We start from the raw sequence: 21,656 nt of genomic DNA on the forward strand, positions 1-21,656 counted from the left end.
TATGTATGTATGTTTGTATGTATGTATGTATGTCTTTATTTATATAGCGTCATTAATGTACATAGGCTCCACTGCAGTAATACACATGACAATCATATAAATAACAAATAATACAAATAACACATAATGGGAAGAAGTGCTTCAGACGTAGAAGTAACATTTAGGAAAAGGTGTCCCTGCTCTGAAGAGCTTACAGTCTAATTGGTTGGTAGGAAGAACGTACAGAGACAGTAGGAGGGAGTTCTGGTAAGTGCGTCTGTAAGGAGTCAAGCTTATGTATGAGGTGTATATTATCAGTCATGGAGCTACTCGTATGCTTCCTTAAGCAGGTGTGTTTTAGGGTGGGTCTTAAAGGTGGATAGAGGGTGCTAGTCGGGTATTGAGGGGAAGGGCATTCCAGAGGTGCGAGGCAGTCAGCGAGAAAGGTTTAAGGCGGGAGAGGGCATTAGATACAAAAGGGGGTAGGGAGAAGACATCCTTGAGCAGAACGCAAGAGTCGGGATGGTGCATAGTGAGAAATTAGGGATGAGATGTAAGGAGGGGCAGAAGAGTGTAAAGCTTTAAAAGTGAGGAGGAGAATTGAGTGCGAGATGCGGGATTTGACAGGAAGCCAGGAGACGGATTTCAGCAGGGGAGACGCCGAGACAGATTTAAGAAAGAGTAGAGTGATTCTGGCAGCAGCATTTAGGATAGATTGTAGGGGAGACAGGTGAGAGGCAGGAAGGCCGGACATCAGGAGGTTACAGTAATCAAGACAGGAGAGAATGAGGGCCTGAGTCAGAGTTTTAGCAGTAGAGCAACAGAGAAAAAGGCGTATCTTTGTTATATTGCGGAGGGAAAAATTACAGGTTTTAGCTACCTTTTTGAATGTGAGAGGAGAATGTGAGGGAGGAGTCGAGTGTAGGGTTACCAGATTTTCAAATGTAAAAACCGGGACACACTAAAAAAAATATTTAGAAAACAAATTAAATCAAACGGGGCTCCCCCTTTTTTGCTTTTTTCTCTCTCCCCCATCCTCCCTCCACCATCCTCTATCCCGCCACCCCCCCCCACCATCCTTTCCATCTCTCCCACATCCTCTCTTCTCCTCCCTCACCCCATCCTCTCTCCTCCTCCCTCTCCCTTATCCTCTCTCCTCCTCCCTATCCCCCCCATCCTCTCTCCTCCTCCTCCCTCTCCCCCATCCTCTTTCCTCCCATCTTCTCTCCTCCTCCTTCTCCCCCCATCCTCTCTCCTCCTCCCTATCCCCCCATCCTCTCTCCTCCTCCCTCTCCCCCATCCTCTATCCTCCCATCCTCTCTCCTCCTCCTTCTCCCCCATCCTCTCCTCCTCCCACCCATGCTCCCATCCTCTCTCCTCCTCCCTATCCCCGCATCCTCTCTCCTCCTCCCTCTCCCTCATCCTCTCTCCTCCTCCCTATCCCCCCATCCTCTCGACTCCTCCTCCCTCTCCCCCATCCTCTATCCTCCCATCCTCCTCCTTCTCCCCCCATCCTCTCTCCTCCCACCCATCCTCCCATCCTTTCTCCTCCTCCCTCTCCGCCCATTCTCTCCTCCCTCTCCCCCCATCCTCTCCTTCCTCTCTCCCCATCCTCCCCTCCCTCTCTCCCCATCGTCTCTCGTCCCTCCCCCCATCCTCTCTCGTCCTTCCCCCCATCCTCTCTCGTCCCTCTCCCCCCATCCTCTCTCATCCCTCTCCCCCCATCCTCTCACGCCTCCCTCCTCCTCTCTCACCTGCCCCATCCTCTCTCTCGCCCATCTTATCTCCCCATCCTCTCTTCCTACCCTCCTCCATTTTCTCTCCCCTACTCCCTCTCCATCCTCTCTCCCCCCACTCCCTCTCCATCCTTTCTTCCCCCCCCCACTGCCACTCCATCCTCTCTCCCCTCCACTCCCTCTCCGTCCTCTCTCCCTCCTCCCTCTCCACACACACACTTACCAGCACAGATACACACACAAACACACAAACCTACCAGCACAGATACACACACAAACACTTACCAGCACAGATACACACACCAGCAGAGATACACACACACAAACACACACTTACTAGCACAGATACATACACACACACACACACACACACACACTTACCAGCACAGATACACACACACACACACACACACTTACCAGCACAGATACACACACAAACACTTACCAGCACAGATACACACACAAACACTTACCAGCACAGATACACACACACACTTACCAGCACAGATACACACACACCAGCACAGATACACACACACAAACACACACTTACTAGCACAGATACAAACACACACACTTACCAGCACAGATACACACACACACACTTACCAGCACAGATACACACACAAACACTTACCAGCACAGATACACACACAAACACTTACCAGCACAGATACACACACACACTTACCAGCACAGATACACACACACCAGCACAGATACACACACACAAACACACACTTACCAGCACAGATACATACACACACACACACACACACACACACACACACTTGCCAGTACAGACACACGCACACACTTGCCAGGACAGACAGACACACACGCACTGACAGAGACACACATTGAACAGGGAGATGTAGTGAGGAGCTGCTCAGAGCAGGAATGCTCGGCAGCGCCCAGAAGCCAGACAGCCCGCTCTCCTCCTCCCTCCTGCCATGTGACCGGCTCTGCAGCGCCACCTGCTGCCCAGAAGCCAGACAGCCCGCTCTCCTCCTCCCTCCTGCCATGTGACCGGCTCTGCAGCGCCACTTGCTGCCAGAAGCCAGACAGCCCGCTCTCCTCCTCCCTCCTGCCATGTGACCGGCTCTGCAGCGCCACTTGCTGCCAGAAGCCAGACAGCCCGCTCTCCTCCTCCCTCCTGCCATGTGACCGGCTCTGCAGCGCCACCTGCTGCCCAGAAGCCAGACAGCCTGCTCTCCTCCCTCCTGCCGGCTACAGCTGTCCCAATGTGACCAGCTCCGCAGCGACATCCACTCCTCCCACCTGCCCAACCCAGGGAGGACACCGGCTGATTAATAACCGGGACTGCCCAGAAAAACCGGGACATTTTCACAATTTTTGGGGCACCGGGACAGCTCATTAAAAACCGGGACTGTTCCGGCTAAACCGGGACATCTGGTCACTGTAGTCGAGTGTGACCCCTAGACATCGTGCTTGTGCTACTGGGAGAATGATAGTACTACAATAAGAAGCTGAATGAACTTTCTTGTCACTGTGCAGACTTGTATACAGGGTTGATATTCCAAATGTTATTTTTTTCCCCCACAATTCTTTATTTATTGTAACAGGCAAATTGATACATTGTATAGTGTGTTCAGATGACATATTAAGTTTATATTTGATGACACTATGATGAAGCCGTAACAATTATGCTTTCTAACAGAGGAACTCTGAATTTACCTGAAAGGAAGAGAACCAAAATGACATAGTGGTTTAACAAATTCAGATAAGTTAGAAGATATTCCTATTTTTAACAGCAGGTTCCCTCACTATTATCTTTTGCGTTGTGCTATGGCGTGGTGCGTAGTGAGAGCTACACAAACTACAGTGTATATCTCATCAGCGTAAAGATACATTATCAGCATACACAGCGCCGTTGTTATCAGGTATTAATCATCAACATCATTATACAACGCAGCATCTTCAATATCGGCGTACAGTATTATTAATTCTCACAAATACTCCTCCCTTCACTCTCACCCCTCATTCTATCTCACACTCTCCCCTCTCTCTTTCTCTTCCCCTTCTCTCTCCACCCACCTCTCTTTTTCTCTCCCCATGCTCTCTCCACCCTCCCTTTCTCTCCATGTCTCAATCTCACCCCTCCCTTCCTCTCTCCCTCCCCCCTCTCTCTCTCTCTCTGTCCCTCTCCCTCATTCCCCCCTCTTCCTCTCCCACCAATCTATCCCTTCCTTTCCCTCTTCACCCATCTCTCCCTCCCTTCCCCTTTACCCTCTGGTCCTCTCTCCCTATCACCTCGCCTCTATCCCTCTTTTTCCCCATCTTCTCTCTTCCCTCCCCCATCTCTCCCCCCTCCCCCATATTTCTCCCCCATCCCCATATCTCTCTAGTCTCCCCATATCTCTCCCCCTTCTCTCTCTCCCTCTTCCACCCTCTCTACCCTTTCCCTCTCATCCTCTCTCCCTCTAACCCTATTTCCCCATCCCTCTCTTCCCTTTATCACTCTCACTCACCTATCCCCCTTCAATCTACCACATCTCCTTCCATCTATGCCTCCCCTTAATTCACTCTCTCCCTCTCCCAGCCTTCCATTTCTCTCTCTCCCCCTTCTCTCTCTCTACCTTTCTCCCTCTCCCCTCTCCCAATCCCCTATATCGCTCCCCCCCACCCTCTCCCCCTCCTCTCTTTCCTCCCTCCCTTCCCTCTCCATCTCCACATCCCTCTATCTATCTACCCCCTTCCCGCTCTTCCTCCATCCTCTCTCACCCCATCCTCTCTCACCATCCTTCTCCCCTCTCTTTCCCCACCCCAACCTCTCTCACCCTCCCCTCTCCCCCATCCAGCTATCCCTCCCCTCCTTCCCTCTAACCCCTCCCCTCCTTCCCTCTAACTCCTCCCCTCCTTCCCTTTAACCCCCTCCCACTTCATCCCCTTCCCTCTCTACCACCTTCCCCCTGTACTCATTCTCGCTCCCCCACCCCTCACTCCCTTTCTCCCTTCTATCCCTCTCACACTCTCCCCTCTATTCCTCCCCCTTCCCTCTATCCCTCCCCCCTCTATCCCTCTCCTCCCTCTCTCTACCCATTGTTCTTCTCCCCCTCTCTCCTCCCCCTCTATTCCCTCATTCCCTCTTTTTAACCTTTTGCCCTCCCCCCTCTCTCCTCCGTCCCCCACTCTCCTTCCCTCTCCGCCCCCACTTCCCCTTTCTTCCCCCTCTCCCTCCCTCACCTTTCTCTCTATCTCCCCCTCCAATCTCTTTCCACCTTTTTCTCCCCACTCTATCACTCTCCCTCTCTTCCCTCTCTCTCCCTCCCCTCTATCCCTCCCTCACCCTCCCGTCTATCCCTCTCTCCCTCACAGCTGATGCGTCAACTAATTTTTTGGTTGATACATAGCAAGTTAATTATTCGGTAACGATATAAACGTACTTTTTAGAATGTACTCCAGGTTCAACTTAGATGATCTTGAAGCACGTTCCATTTCTGTGTGCCAAAATATTTGACTAAAACCATTTTTGACTCTTAAGGCGCAGATTGAGGAAAAGGAGCTACATGACACATGGAAGTTCAATTACCTTTGAAATTTCTGTGTACATTTTATGCCTAAAATGCCATTTGTGACGTTTGGTACTTGGGCTCCTGTGTCTTTATGATGTCACTAGCATTATGACTGTCATGCAGCACAAAAGGAAGGGGAGAGGGCTCTTTCATGTGTCCAAAGAAGTTTTAATACCCTTTACAGTAGTATTATAAGCAGCTGAAAGCCACGTGGTCTGATTTCATTAAATGACAGTGTAAGAGATGTGTGCAGAGGAACACAATGGAGACCGTTTTAAGGTGAAACTAAAATGAGGCTTTATTGCGCCTGTTCCTTTAACATGGCAAAAACATTCAAAATAAAGAAAACAAAAAGCACAGAGCGCACCGAGGTTGAATAATATTACAATAAAAGTGAATACAAATAACAAGTATCAACTTACATATAATGAATCTGTTATCCAGTGAGATCTTAAGTGGTACAGTCCATGCTGCCCCATCCGTGGGTAGAAGGGAAGCAACGCCGAGCTCGACCAGTTTATCCCAGGCGCTGGGATCAAGTAGTGTCTCCGTCTTGCTCTGCACTGCTACTTCCGGGTATGCACAGAACCGCGCGGTCCATGTGCTGTTGTGCGCACGTCTCCCAAGTTCACAGTCTCTCTCTCTCAAGTGGCAATTAGCCAAGGGGCTGATCTGCACGCAGTGCCCACAGTGCTCTTACCACGTAAGACACTACTTGATCCCAGCGCGCGGGATAAACTGGTCGAGCTCGACGTTGCTTCCCTTCTACCCACGGACGGGGCAGCATGGACTGTACCACTTAAGATCTCACTGGATAACAGATTCATTATATGTAAGTTGATACTTGTTATTTGTATTCACTTTTATTGTAATACTATTCAACCTCGGTGCGCTCTGTGCTTTTTGTTTTCTATGACTGGTCTACCTGTGGAATAATCCTCAGTGGATCTTCAGTGGAGAAGGGGAATATCTCCACGCACAGAAGCAACAAATGAAAGGAGTTGGTTTACACCAGAGACTGTAGGAAGGATGAGCGCGGCTCAATAACCCCTTTTTCTGGTAAACAAAATAAAGGCCTACTCCGCTTTGGAGAATATCTACACCTTTACTCCATCCCTCTCGAACCAGGTGGGTAGCTAAGCTAGTTACCAAACCCAAACATATATACATATAGATAGATATACAACAATCCAAGAAGAAAGTCTCTTATCTGTTTGTTATAGCTGTAGGGGAAGGCCTCTCTGCTCTTCTGGGTCAGCACCCATGTGTGCTATGGCAATGTCTGTGTCCAGGTATAGAGGTCTGGTCTCATTGTCTTGCTATCAGCATACAGTCCTTCTGCAGCTCAAGACGTCTGTTCCTCTGTTCAGCCCTAGTTGTGGGTAAGGAAATCTCCTTCCTGTTTCTCAGAACAGGCTTTTTCTGACAGTCCTAATCAGCCAGGTGGAGTCTGGTTGATTGCTGGTGCGCAATTAACCAGCACAGTGCTGGATTAGAGGCACGTTTTTCCAACAGTGATAAATCCCTGTTACATACCTCCCCTGTTTGTGGGAAGCTCGGCTTACCACGGCCGAAGCCCATCCTTCCACTCTCACTCAAGATATTCCTGCGACTCGAATGAGAGTGGATGGAGAATGAGAACCCTCAGTCCCGCTGGGATTGGAGCCCTTTCTCCAGGTTATTTGTGTCTCCTCCAGAAGGTGCTTGAGATCAGCACTCCTCAGTCGCTCAAGGAGAACTTTTTCCAAGTACAGTCTTTCTACTGACCGCGTGCTCATGAGATATCCCCTGCGTCCCCAGACTGTATGGCGACAGTTGCAGAGTGTTTACGCAAATAGCTTTCTAACCATCTTTTCCATGGACTCCATTTTAGCACTAAATGTCCATTCCTTGTAACCCTTGCTCAGGTCTTGCAAAGCCTCAATCAGCTTTCTTTTGAATTCTTTCTGATGTCCGGAATCTTTTACTACTATCCTAGACTCGTGCCATTTCATGGTATCACTTAAAGAGTATTCAAGAATAGCTATTTGAGTTTTTAGCTCTTGAAGCTGTCCTTCTGCACTTCTTTTTCCACTCAATGCAGTTGTCAGTTCAGCTTCTTTGGAATTGAGTTTCGATTCCACATCCATTTCCAGAGAACGTCTTATCTTTTCAGCTTCATCAGATAAGGATTCTTCTGGTTTTGATTCTGCAGTCAGACCTTTGTTTGTTGCTTGTTGGGCAGCTCAAGGTTTAGCTAGTGCATGCTCAGGCGGTTCAAACTTTGCAATCTCGTTTTGCAGTTGAGCGTTGTCCCCAGCTCTCACTATACCCTTGTCTTCATGGGCTTTAGTCGCTGTGAGATACCGACGCTTGGGCAGGGTCAATACCTTTTTCTGCAGAGGAGACACCTGTACTTTACTGGTCCACAGAGCCTCACTCTGTTTTAATTCTGTAACCTTTTTCTCCAACCATCTTTTCAGACTCCAAAGTTTTAACCACTGACCGTAAAGTCTTTGCATACTCTCTCTTTCCCTGCAGTACTGTAATCTTATTTCTCAGTCTTTCAAGCTCTTCCACTTGTAGTCTTTTCTGCAAGTTTAATTCATCCACGAGAGATCCCTGTTTCTTGAGTGCATCCTGCAATTCTCCTCTCAGGGTCTTTATCTCTTCTCTGTGCTTTCTCTGAGCTTGCTTCCATGTATCTTTCATTATATTGTGGAGCACTGTGAATTTCTTCGTTAGGGCCGCAGCTGCTTGCCTCTGTTTCTGGACCTTCTTGTGCTCCCTCTTGTACCGAGTCACCTGGCCTCTAACCTTGGCCTCTAGCGTTGCTCTACTGATGCTCATGGTAGCCTTCAGTTTCTCATGCTGCTCTGCTGGAACACACTGGGTAATCAGACGTTCCTGCAGCACTTGTACTTCTTTAGCAGCCTGCAGATTTTCTTCCTGCAGAGATCGCTGCTTCTCGGTATTCTTGAGGTGCGTACACAGACCTTGCAGTTTGTTCTGCAAAAGGTGCTCTGCTTTTGTGTGTTGCTCTAATGCTTCAAAGTTTTCATCTTCCAATAGTTTCTTTAATTTTTGTAGCTTGTGCAGCTTTTCCTTCTTTTCATCAACGTGGTCTGTTAAATCAGAATTTTCTTCTTTCAACCTTGTATTTTCTCTTTTTGTGTGAGGATCCGCCATTCCGGCGGTTCAAACCCCTTAACCCTCACCTGTCCGTCAGGATCCAGAGGCACTCAGAAAGGGCATTTCAGCGGCGGTTCGCATATGTGGCGCGTGGACAGTGCGCGGGCTCCGTCTGTCTCCGCGGGTCCCGTTCCCAGGACGCTTTCCTGTCCCAATGACGCGGGATGCATGTGCGGTCTGCGCTCTCCTCGGCGCCCTGTGGTCTCCGCCCCCGACTCCGCTCTGATGACAGAGGTACACGGCACAGCGTTCATGAGCGGGACTCCCATCTCCCCTCGTGTCCCGCCTCCAGTCTCCACCCCTGCACTGACACGGGTGTCGTGGCGCGCATGGGTGGCGCGCAACCGAGTCGCAAGTCTGATACGCGGCTTACGCACGGTGCACGCGCAGTCACTAATGGCCCCACCTCCACTTCTAATCGGCTGCACAATAGGGCGCACCTGCGTGATCCAGCAGCCTATCGGTGAGGGTGCCACTGCTTCCTGGATGCCTCCTATTGGTGGGAGGCCCTTTAAATGCCCTGTCTGAACTTCCAGTCTTTGCCGAGCATAACCTTGGTTTGTGACGCTGCATCTCACTGCAATCCTGAACTCTGCCTTGCCTGCCTTTCTCTTGCTGCCTGACCCTGCTTTGGACTTTGGACCCTGTGATACTCTCCTGCACTGACCCTGGCTTTGGTATACGACGATCTTGCTCTCTCCTGCACTGACCCTGGCTTTGGAATACGACGACTCTACTCTCTCCAATCCTGACCCCGGCTACGTACCCCAACGATCCGCTACTCTACACTCCTAGACTCGGCAAGTACCACGTTTACGCTGTCCTCTATAACCCTGACACGGCCTGCAAGATTATCCTACACTCTAGACGCGCCCAGAAGAAAGTCTCTTATCTGTTTGTTGTTGCTGTAGGGGAAGGCCTCTCTGTTCTCCTGGGTCAGCAGCCTTGTGTGCTATGGATATGCCTGTGTCCAGGTATAGAAGGTCTGGTCCCCTTGTCTTGCTATCAGCATACAGCCTTCTGCAGCTCAAGACATCTGTTCCTCTGGTCAGCCCTAGTTGTGGGCTAAGAAAACCTCCTTCCTGTTTCTCAGAACAGGTTTTTTCTGACAGTCCTAATCAGCCAGATCTGGTTGATTGCTGGTGTGCAATTAACCAGCACACTGCTGGATTAGAGGCAAGTTTTTCCAACAGTGATAAGTCCCTGTTACAGACAGCTTCTGGCATTCTTTAATTAATACAAGAAGCACTGGAAGGGCCATAAGAGGGCACTCTAACACTGTCACAAATGTCCTTTCTGGTTTTGATTAACATAGAAACCCAATGTAACTGTGGTGTTAAAAGTGTAATAGCCCTACCAAGAAAATATGGTCTGCAGGTATATGGATACCATGTGTCCCCAAACGCAGTGCCCGGGCACCATGATGCCCGCCAATCCTTTTATGGGTGCCCACGATTGACTGGCCAACCAGTTAATAATAATACGGCGTAGATTAGGGATCTCCAACACGTCGATCGCGAGCTACCGGTAGCTCGCCGGCTGCCAGTGAGTAGCTTGCCGCAGTGCCGCCGCCCACTGTTGCGGGTTTCTCGCTCATGCCGGTCCTCTCCAGAAGTCGGGCCTGCTCAGAAGTGGGGCCCGACTTCTGCATCCACGAGCGGGACTGGCCTTCCCCCCAAGATAAGTGTATTTTGTGTGTGTGTTTGCGTGTGTGTTAATTGGTTGGTGCCCACCACTCTCTCGTGAACTCTCAAGTGTGCCCTTGGGCACTGGAATGTTGAGGACCCTGCCATACACATTACTCATATTATGGTATACATAGCAGAAGTGTGCAACTGTAAACCAGGGCCTCCGACAGGGAGGGGGGGGGAGAGCCGGTACAATTGTCCCGGGCCTGGAGGCACCGCATCTGGTTGCCGGCCCCCAGCTTTCCCCCCTCCCTCACCCCCCTCGCCCCTGTGCAGCAGGCCTCTCTCCGCTGCTGTTGCGGCCTCATTTGTAGGCCCCACCCCCATGCCGGAAGTTCAGCAGCTTGAAGGCACAGCACTGAAGGTGTGCGTGTGATGTGCAGGGGAGGGCACAATGGGAGGTGCAGGGGGGTATTATGTGTGTGATGTGCATGGGGGTTGAAGCGTGTGATGTGCCGGGGGGGGGGGGGTGTGATGTGCAGACAGGATGTATGTGATGTACAAGGGTGGGGATGTGTGTGATGTGCAGGGGTGGGGATGCGTGTGATGTGCAGGGGGGAAGGTGTATGATATGCAGGGGGGGTTATGTGCAGGAGCGGTGTATCGTTGTGTGATGTGCAGGGGGGATATGTGTGATGTGCAGGGATATGGATGTGTGTGATGTGCAATGGTGGGGATGTGTGTGATGTGCAGGGGTGGGGATGTGTGTGATGTGCAGGGGTGAGGATGTGTGTGATGTGCAGGGGGGATATGTGTGATGTGCAGGGGTGGGGATGTGTGTGATGTGTAGGGTGGGGATGTGTGATGTGCAGGGTGGGGATCGTGTATGATGTGCAGGAAGGGTGGGGATGTGTGTGATGTGCAAGGGGGGTGTGATGTACAGGGGTGAGTATGTGTGTGATGTGCAGGGGTGGGGATGTGTGTGATGTGCAGGGGTGGGGTGTGTGGGATGTGCAGGGGTGGGGATGTGTGGGATGTGCAGGGGTGGGGATGTATGGGATGTGCAGGGGTGGGGATGTGTGTGATGTGCAGGGGTGGGGATGTGTGTGATGTGCAGGGGTGGGGATGTGTGTGATGTGCAGGGGGGGGGTGTGTGTGATGTGCAGGGGGGTGTCATGTACAGGGGTGAGTATGTGTGTGATGTGCAGGGGTGGGGATGTGTGTGATGTGCAGGGGTGGGGTGTGTGGGATGTGCAGGGGTGGGGATGTGTGGGATGTGCAGGGGTGGGGATGTATGGGATGTGCAGGGGTGGGGATGTGTGTGATGTGCAGGGGTGGGGATGTGTGTGATGTGCAGGGGTGGGGATGTGTGTGATGTGCAGGGGTGGGGATGTGTGTGATGTGCAGGGGTGAGGATGTGTGTGATGTGCAGGGGTGGGGATGTGTGTGATGTGCAGTGGTGGGGATGTATGGGATGTGCAGGGGGGGGGGTGTGATGCGCAGGGGGGTATGTGAAAAAAGAAAAAGAAGCGCTAACCACTAACTATCTAATGTGTATAATAATTAAGGGCTATGTGAAAATAGTGAACAATATGTGTTAAACTTGTGTTAAACAACAAATGTATTCGTTTGCAGTAGTAAGTGAATATGTGAAAATCATCAGAGCCTGAAAAAATATAAAATACAATCCTGTCAATTGTCCCGTATTCCAAGTCAAGATTGGATTCAATACTTAAGTCCAGCTGCTAGAGTCTAAAGAGGGAGTTCCACGTCCCTCCAAAAGTCGTACTGGAGAAAAAAGAGGTCCTCTGGCGCATAGACTCAGCAGATAGATGCAATAAATGCCTCTATTCATTGCACATTTTGAATATAAAGCTTTCGAGCATACAGGTGATCCTGAGTGATCTCAATCTCCCCTCCTCCTGTCTTTCGCGTTACCGTAGTTTTTGGGGTTTCTGTCAGTGGCTCGCCTCGTGGTCCGGTGGCGTTCGCCTCTCCAAGATGGAACACTGGGAGAAGGTCTCGCTGCCTCCTCTCTCCTCCCTCGGCTCGTGCACAGTCGAGAGCAGATCGGGTCGGCGGTCTCCTCCAGGGCGCATTCGTATTTGTGCGGTGATGTCCGCAAGTGACTGTGCCAGACAAGCAAGTTTGATTCTCACGCTGAGAAAAAGGTCTATGGTGGCCTGTGAGTGACAGCCCAATGCTTTTCGCAGTGCGCTTCCTCAGGGGTGGGGATGTGTGTGATGTGCAGGGGTGGGGTGTGTGTGATGTGCAGGGGTGGGGTGTGTGTGATGTGCAGGGGTGGGGTGTGTGTGATGTGCAGGGGGGGTGATATGCAAGAAAGGTATTATGTGTGTGATGTGGAGAGAGGTGGGGGTTAGAGGGAGAGAGGTGGGGGCATGAGGGAGAGAGGGGCGGGGTGTGTGGGGGAGAGAGAGAGAGTAGTGGGTGTGGAGGGAGGGAAGAGATGGGAGTGTGAGATATAGAGGGGGAGTCTTGCAAAGGCCGCCGACATTGAGGGCAGGTGGGGGGTGGGGGGCCCAGTGCAAACTGTTCTCCTGGGCCCCAGGAAAGCTGTCTGCGGCCCTGCTGGAAACTTTACATACTTGGTCAAGATTCACTAAAGGGTGATCAGCTTTAGCACACCCTATCTCCCATTGAAATGACTGGGAGTTAATGTGTACTAAAGCTTAGCACCTTTCAGGGAATCTGGTCCTTAGATTGTAAGCTCTCTGAGGCAGGAGCTTCTTTCCCTGATGTGTATTTGTACATGGGTTTCACTTATTCTATTATACTGTATTTCCCTATAATCTAATGTCTATTTTTGGTACGGCTGCTTTTTAAATAAAAATACACACGCATGATATATTTATTTGTGGCATTTTGTAAATTACAACACATGCATTCAGTGACCATTTGATTCCAGGGGAATGCTTGAGTAGTCCAAATTTTATATACAGTATATGTAACACCCCTAAGTATACATTTATGTATACACACTGGCCCCCGGTGGATATACAGGTAGTCCTCGCTATCCAATGTTTAACTTTACAACAAATGGCAGATCCAACGCTTTACAATGCAACCCTGTGGGCCGTTTTTCGACGCTGGAATGCGTTATTCAACACTCACCACCACTGATTAACATGGGACTCACTTTACAATGGTTTCTCTATCCAACGCTCCTTCCAGAACGGATTCCGTTGGATAACCGAGGACCGCCTGTACAGGGAGTAAATCTGCTCTGCATACGATGGTGCCAAGTATATTGATAGACATACTCTCTGGCCAATGGCTGAGAGCAGGAGAAAACGATAAGCCCATTGAACCCCAAGAAGCGAAGACGTCATGGCAACAGGGGTGTGGAGATACACAGGCAGGGAGGAGTGAGCTGAGGAGAAGACCTGAGAGAGAGAGAAGAGAGAGGACCTTTCCTGAGGAGCCAAGACAGCGAGGTCGTAGAGAGCAGGACACTTCCTCCTTACCTGATGTCTCACGCAACCGCGCTGTCCTTACAGCGCGCGCACTCACGCAGGAGCTTCATGGACATCGCGGGGTCTGGCTCCACCCCCCCGGTTACGGTGCGCAGAGCGCTCACGTGACGCGTGTGCACCGCTCTACCGCTGCACGTCAACAACAATCCTCATCACGCCCACCTGACTCCTGCACCACTCTACCTATCCTAGCCTCCACTGAGGCCGCAACTCTACTCCTCCCCTCTCTCTCATTGGTCCTGCTCTCCCATATATGCTCAGCTGTGCCACTTGCACTTTGGCTGAGCATAGTTCCAGTTAGCGCTTTTCTCCCACTGCCTGGTTCCTTGTCCTGCCTTGTCTTGTCTCCCGTTGCCTTGCTTTCAGATTGATCTCCTGTGTACCGACACAGCTTTACTCTTGGACTCCGCACTTCTGGCTTAGCGACCCCGGCTTAACTCTCCAATCCGCACCTCTCCAATCCTGACCATGGCTTACAGACTTCTATGCTCCTACTGGCTCCAACCCCGACCACGACTATCGGACACTGGCCATTCTATCGGCTCCTACCTCTGACCTTGGCAAGTATCAAGACTACTCAATATCTCCAATCCTGACCCGGCTGACTGACCATCCACTCTCCAGACGTGCCCCCGTGGCTGTGGGTGGTGTTTATACCCATTCCCACGTCAGTACCGGGGTCCCGCCTTGTTTGTGGTGAGCACAGCGTTACACTGTGCAAGCTGCGGTTCAAAGCTGTGAGTCATAAAGCCAGAAAGCAGTTGGAAGATTGCTCCTGCAAACACATCAGTATCCTTTCTATGTGCCATGGGCACAACACCCATTGCAAAGTAATAGGCCTGCAACCATTTCCACTACATGAGCTCCAACGGCTAGTGGAGAAGTCCATGCAATCTCATAATGGGGACAATTACTATTGGCGGCTGCAGACTTTAACAGATGGGAAGGATTATTTTGAGAGGTGGATAGAGCAGGCCACCCAAATGGTGCGAGAATGGTAGGGCTCAGAGCAGGATAAGAAAGTCTTTGAGAGTCTTAAAGGGCCCACTTTGGCTATAGTACTAGTGGTTCGGGAGGGGGGGAGAAGCTGTCACCCCTGCTGAGTATCTGCAGGCCCTAAAGAGTACTTTTGGAGCCACGGAGAGCGGAGAAGAACTCTACTTCCTGTTTAGGGGGATGTATCAGCAAGATGGGAAGAAATTATACATGATACCCATTCATTTAGAGAGAGGTCAAGGAGGCTGTCCTCAGCTGATGTTGGTGTGAGGCGTCACCTGCAGGAGTTACTGACAGCAGGTATAAGATTAGAGTCAAGGAGCCCTTATGCTTGTCCAATTTTGGTGGGCCGGAAGAAAAGTGGAGCAGTGCGAATGTGTATCGATTACCGCATATTAAATAAACAGACTACCCAGACCAGTATACTATGCCCAGAATAGAAGATGCGTTCGATTGCGTCACAGGGAGCAAGTTGTTTTCAGTCCTCGACCTTTGAAGTTGTTACTACCAGATCCCCATGTATGAAAAAGACAAGGAGAACACGGCCTCCATCTCCCCCCTGGGATTCTACCAATGACACCCATTGTAAAGTAACAGGCCTGCAACCATTTCAACTACACAACACTACACGAGCTCTAACGCTGTGCCGGCATCTACAGTGGCACTTTTAGTCAGCACATGGGACAACGGGACTGAACAAGTGACTCTGTGATATTTGCACAATGAGGTTTGTGGTTATACCACCGTATATGTATATTGCCTTGTGTTGTTGTTCTGGGTATCCTGAAGTTGAACGCCACTGCATGCGATTCCTGTGATCCCTACCTATAAAGTACTATTATTTATAAGCTATGTCTCCCGCTGCGTTGTCTGACTGTATCCGGTTCTTTGCAGGCTGAATAGTCTCTCACGTACACGTACATATTAATATATACTGTACAGGGAAAAAGGGGGGTTACATATATCACCCAAATAGATTTATCCAAGAGCGACTGCACTGAGTGCAAAAGAGAGTGTAGCCTGTAAAACTAGGACCTGGGTAAGCTGCCACTTGCAAATAATATTAGGTGATCATCTTACCTTATGTTTGTACTGTACTTTAGAAATCACATACCCTGATATACATTTTATCTTAACCATTTCAAAATATATCCTCAGCACTTCCCTGGTTAAGAAAAAATCCTCCATTGCATAACTAAAAAACGGTGACGTTTCGGCCCTTTGTCCGACCCGTCTGTAGGTTTGACGAAGAGCTGATTGCCTGAAACATCGCCGTTTTTTTTTGCATGTTTCTTGTTATGCAATAAAGGATTTTTTCTAAACCAGATAAATGCTGAAGATATATTTTGAAACTGTCAAAAAATAGTCGGACTGTCTTGTTGCACCCGGATTTCCAAATGACTACATAAGGTGCGGAATACGTGCTTTATTTCCCTTTGGTCTTCCACGTACATTTCATCTTGGTAATGGACAGTAACCAGCGTTACCAACTGGATCCATCTAAGGGTGGCAGGTTAATCCACTCCTGCTTTTTTATTTCTTTCTCAAAGCACCCCGTCATTTAAAGCCCTCTCATTCTATTGTGAGCCGTAAAGATCTGGACTAGATCAGTCAGTGTTATTTTAATTATTGTAATAAGTATATTAAAAAACATTGTTCCTTTTCTCCCCATTGGAGACATCATGAGACCAGAACACCAGAAATGATCTGCCAGGATTCCACCACAGGGGAATCCCTGAAACATAATATTTGTTACAATGTGCAATAAAGTTGCTGTGTTTTTGATAATTCCTACAATTATGGATCCTTCTGCTCCAAATAGGTACAGTTCTAACCCTATTTAGAGAGATCAGATTGCTTCAGAGGGGGGTTATTGATTAATTTGTGATCGTGCCAATCGAACACTACCACGCGTAAACTCCCATTCAAGTCAATGGGATTTTCCATGTGGTATTACCTAAATAGCACTATTACACTTTCATAAACCCAAGCATATTATTAAGATTGCACTCAGAATTCTGTAGAGTTGATTATTTATTTAAACCAGGGCTGGCTGTGATTTTGGAACCAGGGTTCCCCTTATTACTAATTCTGCTGCAAACCATATTGTTTAATGTAACATCATGTCACATTATTTGTCAGAGCAACAACAGCTGCACTACACTCTGCGGGACTTAGGGGAAAAGGCAGGCATCTCTTACACTTACTGAAAAGTGACAGCTGTTTAGTCATATTTAAACCCAACGGAAATTCAGATCAGTCTCCGAATTCCTCACACAGATTTGAGCGTGTCAGTGTATGCGTTTAATAAAAGGAGTCAGTGCTTTATCAACACTAATTAACGTACATATGAGCATGAAGGAAGCAACAATGTCATATGGGGGCTTGATGTAGGCATGCAAATGGAAAAATACAAATGCAGCTCAGCCTAGTGCTCCCATATATATGTGTAATGCGTCTAGATATGCAGGAGTTGAGTTACTAACAGGTAGTACCATTCAGATGCCATCTGTATATATGTTTAACTTCCTTCTCAATGCATTCAGGGATCTGTAGCTCTTTTGTTGTATCGTAAAAATAGAATGGTAAAAACGGGACCTGTGAGTCTGACCCTTAGTTTGCCACTCAATTTAAAAAATACCCTACTGGATCAGCACTGAAAAAATAAATAAGAGAAAATGATAGACGTACGTTTTCCTTTTTGTCTCACCAAGTTTCTTCTTTATTGTATCCAAACTAAACAGCAGCAACACAGAAACACTCAGAACACACAAGGAAAGGATAAGTTAGCAGAAGGCTGACGAAGGGGCAAGGAGGCCTTGAAATATTGCCCTATTTTGCACCTGTAACAGTGGGTGCCTGCTCTTACTGCACCTCTCCTTGTGTGTGCTGATTTTTTTGTATTGCTGGTAGCCGAGGAGAGAGGTTACCGACATCGAATTCGGAGGTAAGTATCTCCGGAAGCTGGGGGACCCCGAAGCTGAAATGAACGGGGTTCACCCTATGCAAAAAAAATCTGCAGGTTTGGATTGCAGTTTTAAAGAGGTGTGTGGGACTGAGTTTGGACCACACTGTAGTAACTGAACAATGCGATATAAATGGCGATTTGCATGGATTTAGGCTAAAAAGGATCATAGCCCAACTGCTTAGGGACTGTAGGGCTGCTCACCACTGCCGTAGCCTAATCTCACCGTTGTTTTAAATGTTTTTTTTCCAGCATGAAATAGGTTCAATACAAACATAGAATATTCTTGTGCACTCCTTACCTAGCTTAAAGCAGCAGTTCAAGCTGCGTTTTCTTTCTTCCCTTTAATATGTGCATCAATACAATCCCCACAATGATAAGTAATTAGCTAAGTTGCCGATCGATCCGTTCTCCTGTGATCGATCGGTGAAGATTCGGCTCGGGGGTTCACTAAATGACTGTCAGTGCAGCAGAAGAGGACCAAAGATGCAAAGTTCTGTGGGGAAGATCATGTGACCAGGCAATGACTAGATACAATGGGTGCACTGCTAGAGAGAGGGCAGGGCTCAAAAAGGGGTGTGACACAGCCTGTTTTAGAAGAGGAAGGGAATGTGACATTGTAAAAAGGTTGCTATAGAAACAAAAAAGTGCTTGTTACATTATAATACATTAAAAATGTAATTCAGAGTTGTTGTTATTTTATAAAATGCCACAAGTATTTTCTCCTAGTACAGAACTGATTTATTTAAAAAAAAACCACATGTAGGGCTAGGTTCCTGGTGGAGGCTGCTGCACGCGCGGCTGGTGGCGTCTGCACAGCTTAAAACCGTGATCTGCGGTTTGTAGGCAGCAATGCGAGGTGCTGGGGCGTGGCCAAAATAGGGGGGGGAGCGGCATGGCCATTGGTCAACAGTAGATGCACACCCATTGTTCCGAGCCATCTGCCCTCGTATTGGCTCCCAGCGCACCACGTGACCGCGTCGCCACACGGGAACACAATCGTTGTTGTATCCCCTGCTTGCTGACGCGCCACCGCACTGCGTGAGCCAACACGCAAGAAGACACTGGGGCCTGCCACTATTGAGGTGAGTGATTGGTGTGCGGTGCTCACCGCTGCCGCCACTACCGGGGACCAAGCCTAGGATATTGCTTGGACTGCAGCTTTAAGAGTCAAACGCATCTGACCAATGCTCTCATCTTGTGGGGTACTGTATCTGTAGAACAAGAGTAGGGGCAGTGCAGATTGTGCAGCAAATTATTCTTTATTATGCCATTCATGTTGGCTATGGCATAATAAATACAAAATTGCTGCAAAATCCAAAGTGCCCATTCTCTTCTTTTATGTTATAGGTTAAATATAGACCATGCAGTATCAACTGTGTTTTTTATTTTAATGAAATAGCGGCAGCTGGCAGCCTTCATTATTGAGGGAGGAAGAACAGCTGAGTCTGAGCAGGTGGACTTTCTTCCTCATCAAAGCATAGGACTGTACTGGCTCTCTCATCCTGAAGCCTAAAAGAATGCCTAAAGTGTGTGTGGTACTTACTTTTTTATCGATGCTTACATTTATTTATTTTTTAAATCAAGACGTATTGCACCAGATTCCTGTTCATGTTTGTTTATATGGGGAGAGATTCTTTAAGCAATTAGCCTAGTCGCAACATCCAAGGTTGAAAGTGGTATGAATGGCACCACTCTCAATATTAACCACACGCTGGCTGAAAGACACATCAAATGTGAGTTGCAAATCAGCAAGATTCTGTGTTAATTGCCTAACATAGTCCTTACATTGTTACACTGTGTCTGTTTTTTTCCCCACTCATGCACTTATTGAGTGGAGGACAGCTGAACAGAGGGTTTGCCTCTTACATGGTTTGAGAACTCCCAGGACTGTGCGCCAGGGAGAACGTTAAACATTCCAATTTCCATCAACATACAGACTTTGAGAGAGTCTGCAAGTGATCCAGGCAGCAACTATAAGGTCCAGGGACATTATCACTGTCAACGTAAACATTGTATTGTTTTTTTTTTAAAGTTTTATATCCACTAGATATTTTCATCACTATTCTAAGGTAGAGCGCTATCAGTTAGTTGGGTTACACCTTTTCCACTGGCTCTCTCATAGTGGTTTATTTCTAAACGATATTTAACATAAGCAATGCCATTTCATTTGTTTCTTCATTACTGCTTACTGTTTTTTTTCTTGGCTCTTTTGTATGTGAGGGAAAGTGAACTGACGTAGTCTTTCTGTGAGTTTAACGATGAGCTTTATTTGACTGAGATTTTGCACTAGAAGTTACGATAATAATGTTAGCTGCCATGGTTTGGGTATTTTACTTGAGGTGTAGATGTTTCAGTAGAAATGGAATGAAACATGGTGGAGGGCTTCCAGTTTATAAACTTTCTGTTTTTTTTTAATACTCGAGCATTGGATATATTTTTAGTCGCAAAGCTAACTGTCCAATAAGAGTTGCCAAGACACAACAGAGCCTGCCTTGGTTTTAAAGTCCCAATTCTGTAATATTTGCCTCACTGTCAAGCTGTCTGAAATAGTTGTGGGGCCACCATCCATATTAAAAGGGAAACATTAGCCATCAAAACAGTGCTTCTCAACCATCTCCATGGGACACCAGGCTATGGTTTATGGAATACCAGCTAATGACACGTTTAAGATTAGGGGGTGTGTTTGGTGACTAATTGATTATTCCTGAATCTGGGCTGAAGTAGTGGCTCAGTTAGTAAAGGCACTGACTGAAAATAATGACACTGACTTTGAAGCAAGGAAACCTGGATCAAATCCTGGTGTCAGCTCCTTGGGCAGGTCACCGTATCTCCCTGTGACTCAGACACCACAGGTTGTAAGCTTGTCATGGCTTCCTGTAATATTATATGTATAGCGCTGAATACCATGTGCTATTTTGGAATTGTGAAGCGCTTTGAGGCCCATTGGGAGAAAAGCGATATATTAAACAGTTAGTATCATTAAATCTGGTGGGGTGTCCCAAGGGGAGATTTGAGAAACACTGCATTAAGGGCTTTTATATATTCAATGCCATTTTGAGGGGCTGGGCCACTTCAGAACATGTGGAGCATGGTTGCAAAACTAATTACAGCTCAACCCCGTTATAGCGCGTTGCTTGTGGTACAAAGAAACACATCGCTATATAAGCGTATCGCATAAAAAAAATTGCCCAGAATTGCACCCCTCAGGGGCTCCGCGGCCCCAGGAGGGGGTGAGCTGGGAAAACTCTCCCAGCTGACCCAGACCCGGTGTTGCAGCAGGACCCCCACAGAGGACTGAGCTGGCAGCTCTCTCCTCTCCCTGCTTTTGCTGTCAGCTTCTGGCTGACAGGAGAGGAAAATCAGAGCCAGTGTGTTTGTGTGTGTTGCAGTCCGTGGTGAAATTAATGTAAAAGACTGTATGAGTTACTCACTCTGTTACTCACTGGGTGTGCTCCTGCCGTGGAGAAATCAGTGAAGGGGCTGGAGGTATGAGAGCATCAGAGCGACGCGTCGCCATGGTAACCAGCGTCAAATGCTGCCGCAGTGTCATGTGGCGCCGCATTGCCATTGCAACATGACGTCTCGTGACCCAGCGACGTCATTTGACGCTGGGGGAGGGATGGCGCAGGCAGCCAGCAAGCCCTGGTCACCCCAGTAGGGCATAGCAGGAGAGGCTGGAAAATGGCATGGTAGGAGTACTACATATTATTGGGAGCCGCACTCACATCGCGGTATAATGGGTCGCGCTATAACGGGGTTGAGCTGTACCACTTGTTACAAAATATTAAGTGTCTTCCATTAGGAGTGAATGTCACTCACTGGCAGACATACTCACTCATTTTAGTGTCACAAATTCAACTGCAGTTTAACACCAAAAGAGGATTGTTTCTCATTAAACCCACTCCCATCAGGTTTTCTAGTTCATGGATCTTAACAGCTACACAATTGTGTTGCAGTCACAGTGGTTTTGTCATGTGATAGAGCAGTACTGGCGACATATTTCCTTGGTTTACCTTAGAACGGCGAGCGCAGATCAATGTTTTAGAAGAGCTTCCTTATCTAAAACCCTCGAGGAAGAATTGAGCGGTATTCTAAATATTACAAAGGGAGCACCTGCTTGTTCCATTATTAAAATGGATGAAACATCT

At 48.3% G+C, this 21,656-nt stretch overlaps 1 long non-coding RNA gene across 1 annotated transcript in view; it reads left to right on the forward strand.

Moving 5' to 3' along the window:
- The window catches only part of LOC142498779 (uncharacterized), an 80,513-nt gene that overhangs the window by 28,241 nt on the left and 30,616 nt on the right, over window positions 1-21,656 (forward strand). The window lies entirely within an intron of this gene.

This window comes from Ascaphus truei, chromosome 7 (genome assembly GCF_040206685.1).
Source record: "Ascaphus truei isolate aAscTru1 chromosome 7, aAscTru1.hap1, whole genome shotgun sequence".
Taxonomy (NCBI): domain Eukaryota; kingdom Metazoa; phylum Chordata; class Amphibia; order Anura; family Ascaphidae; genus Ascaphus; species Ascaphus truei.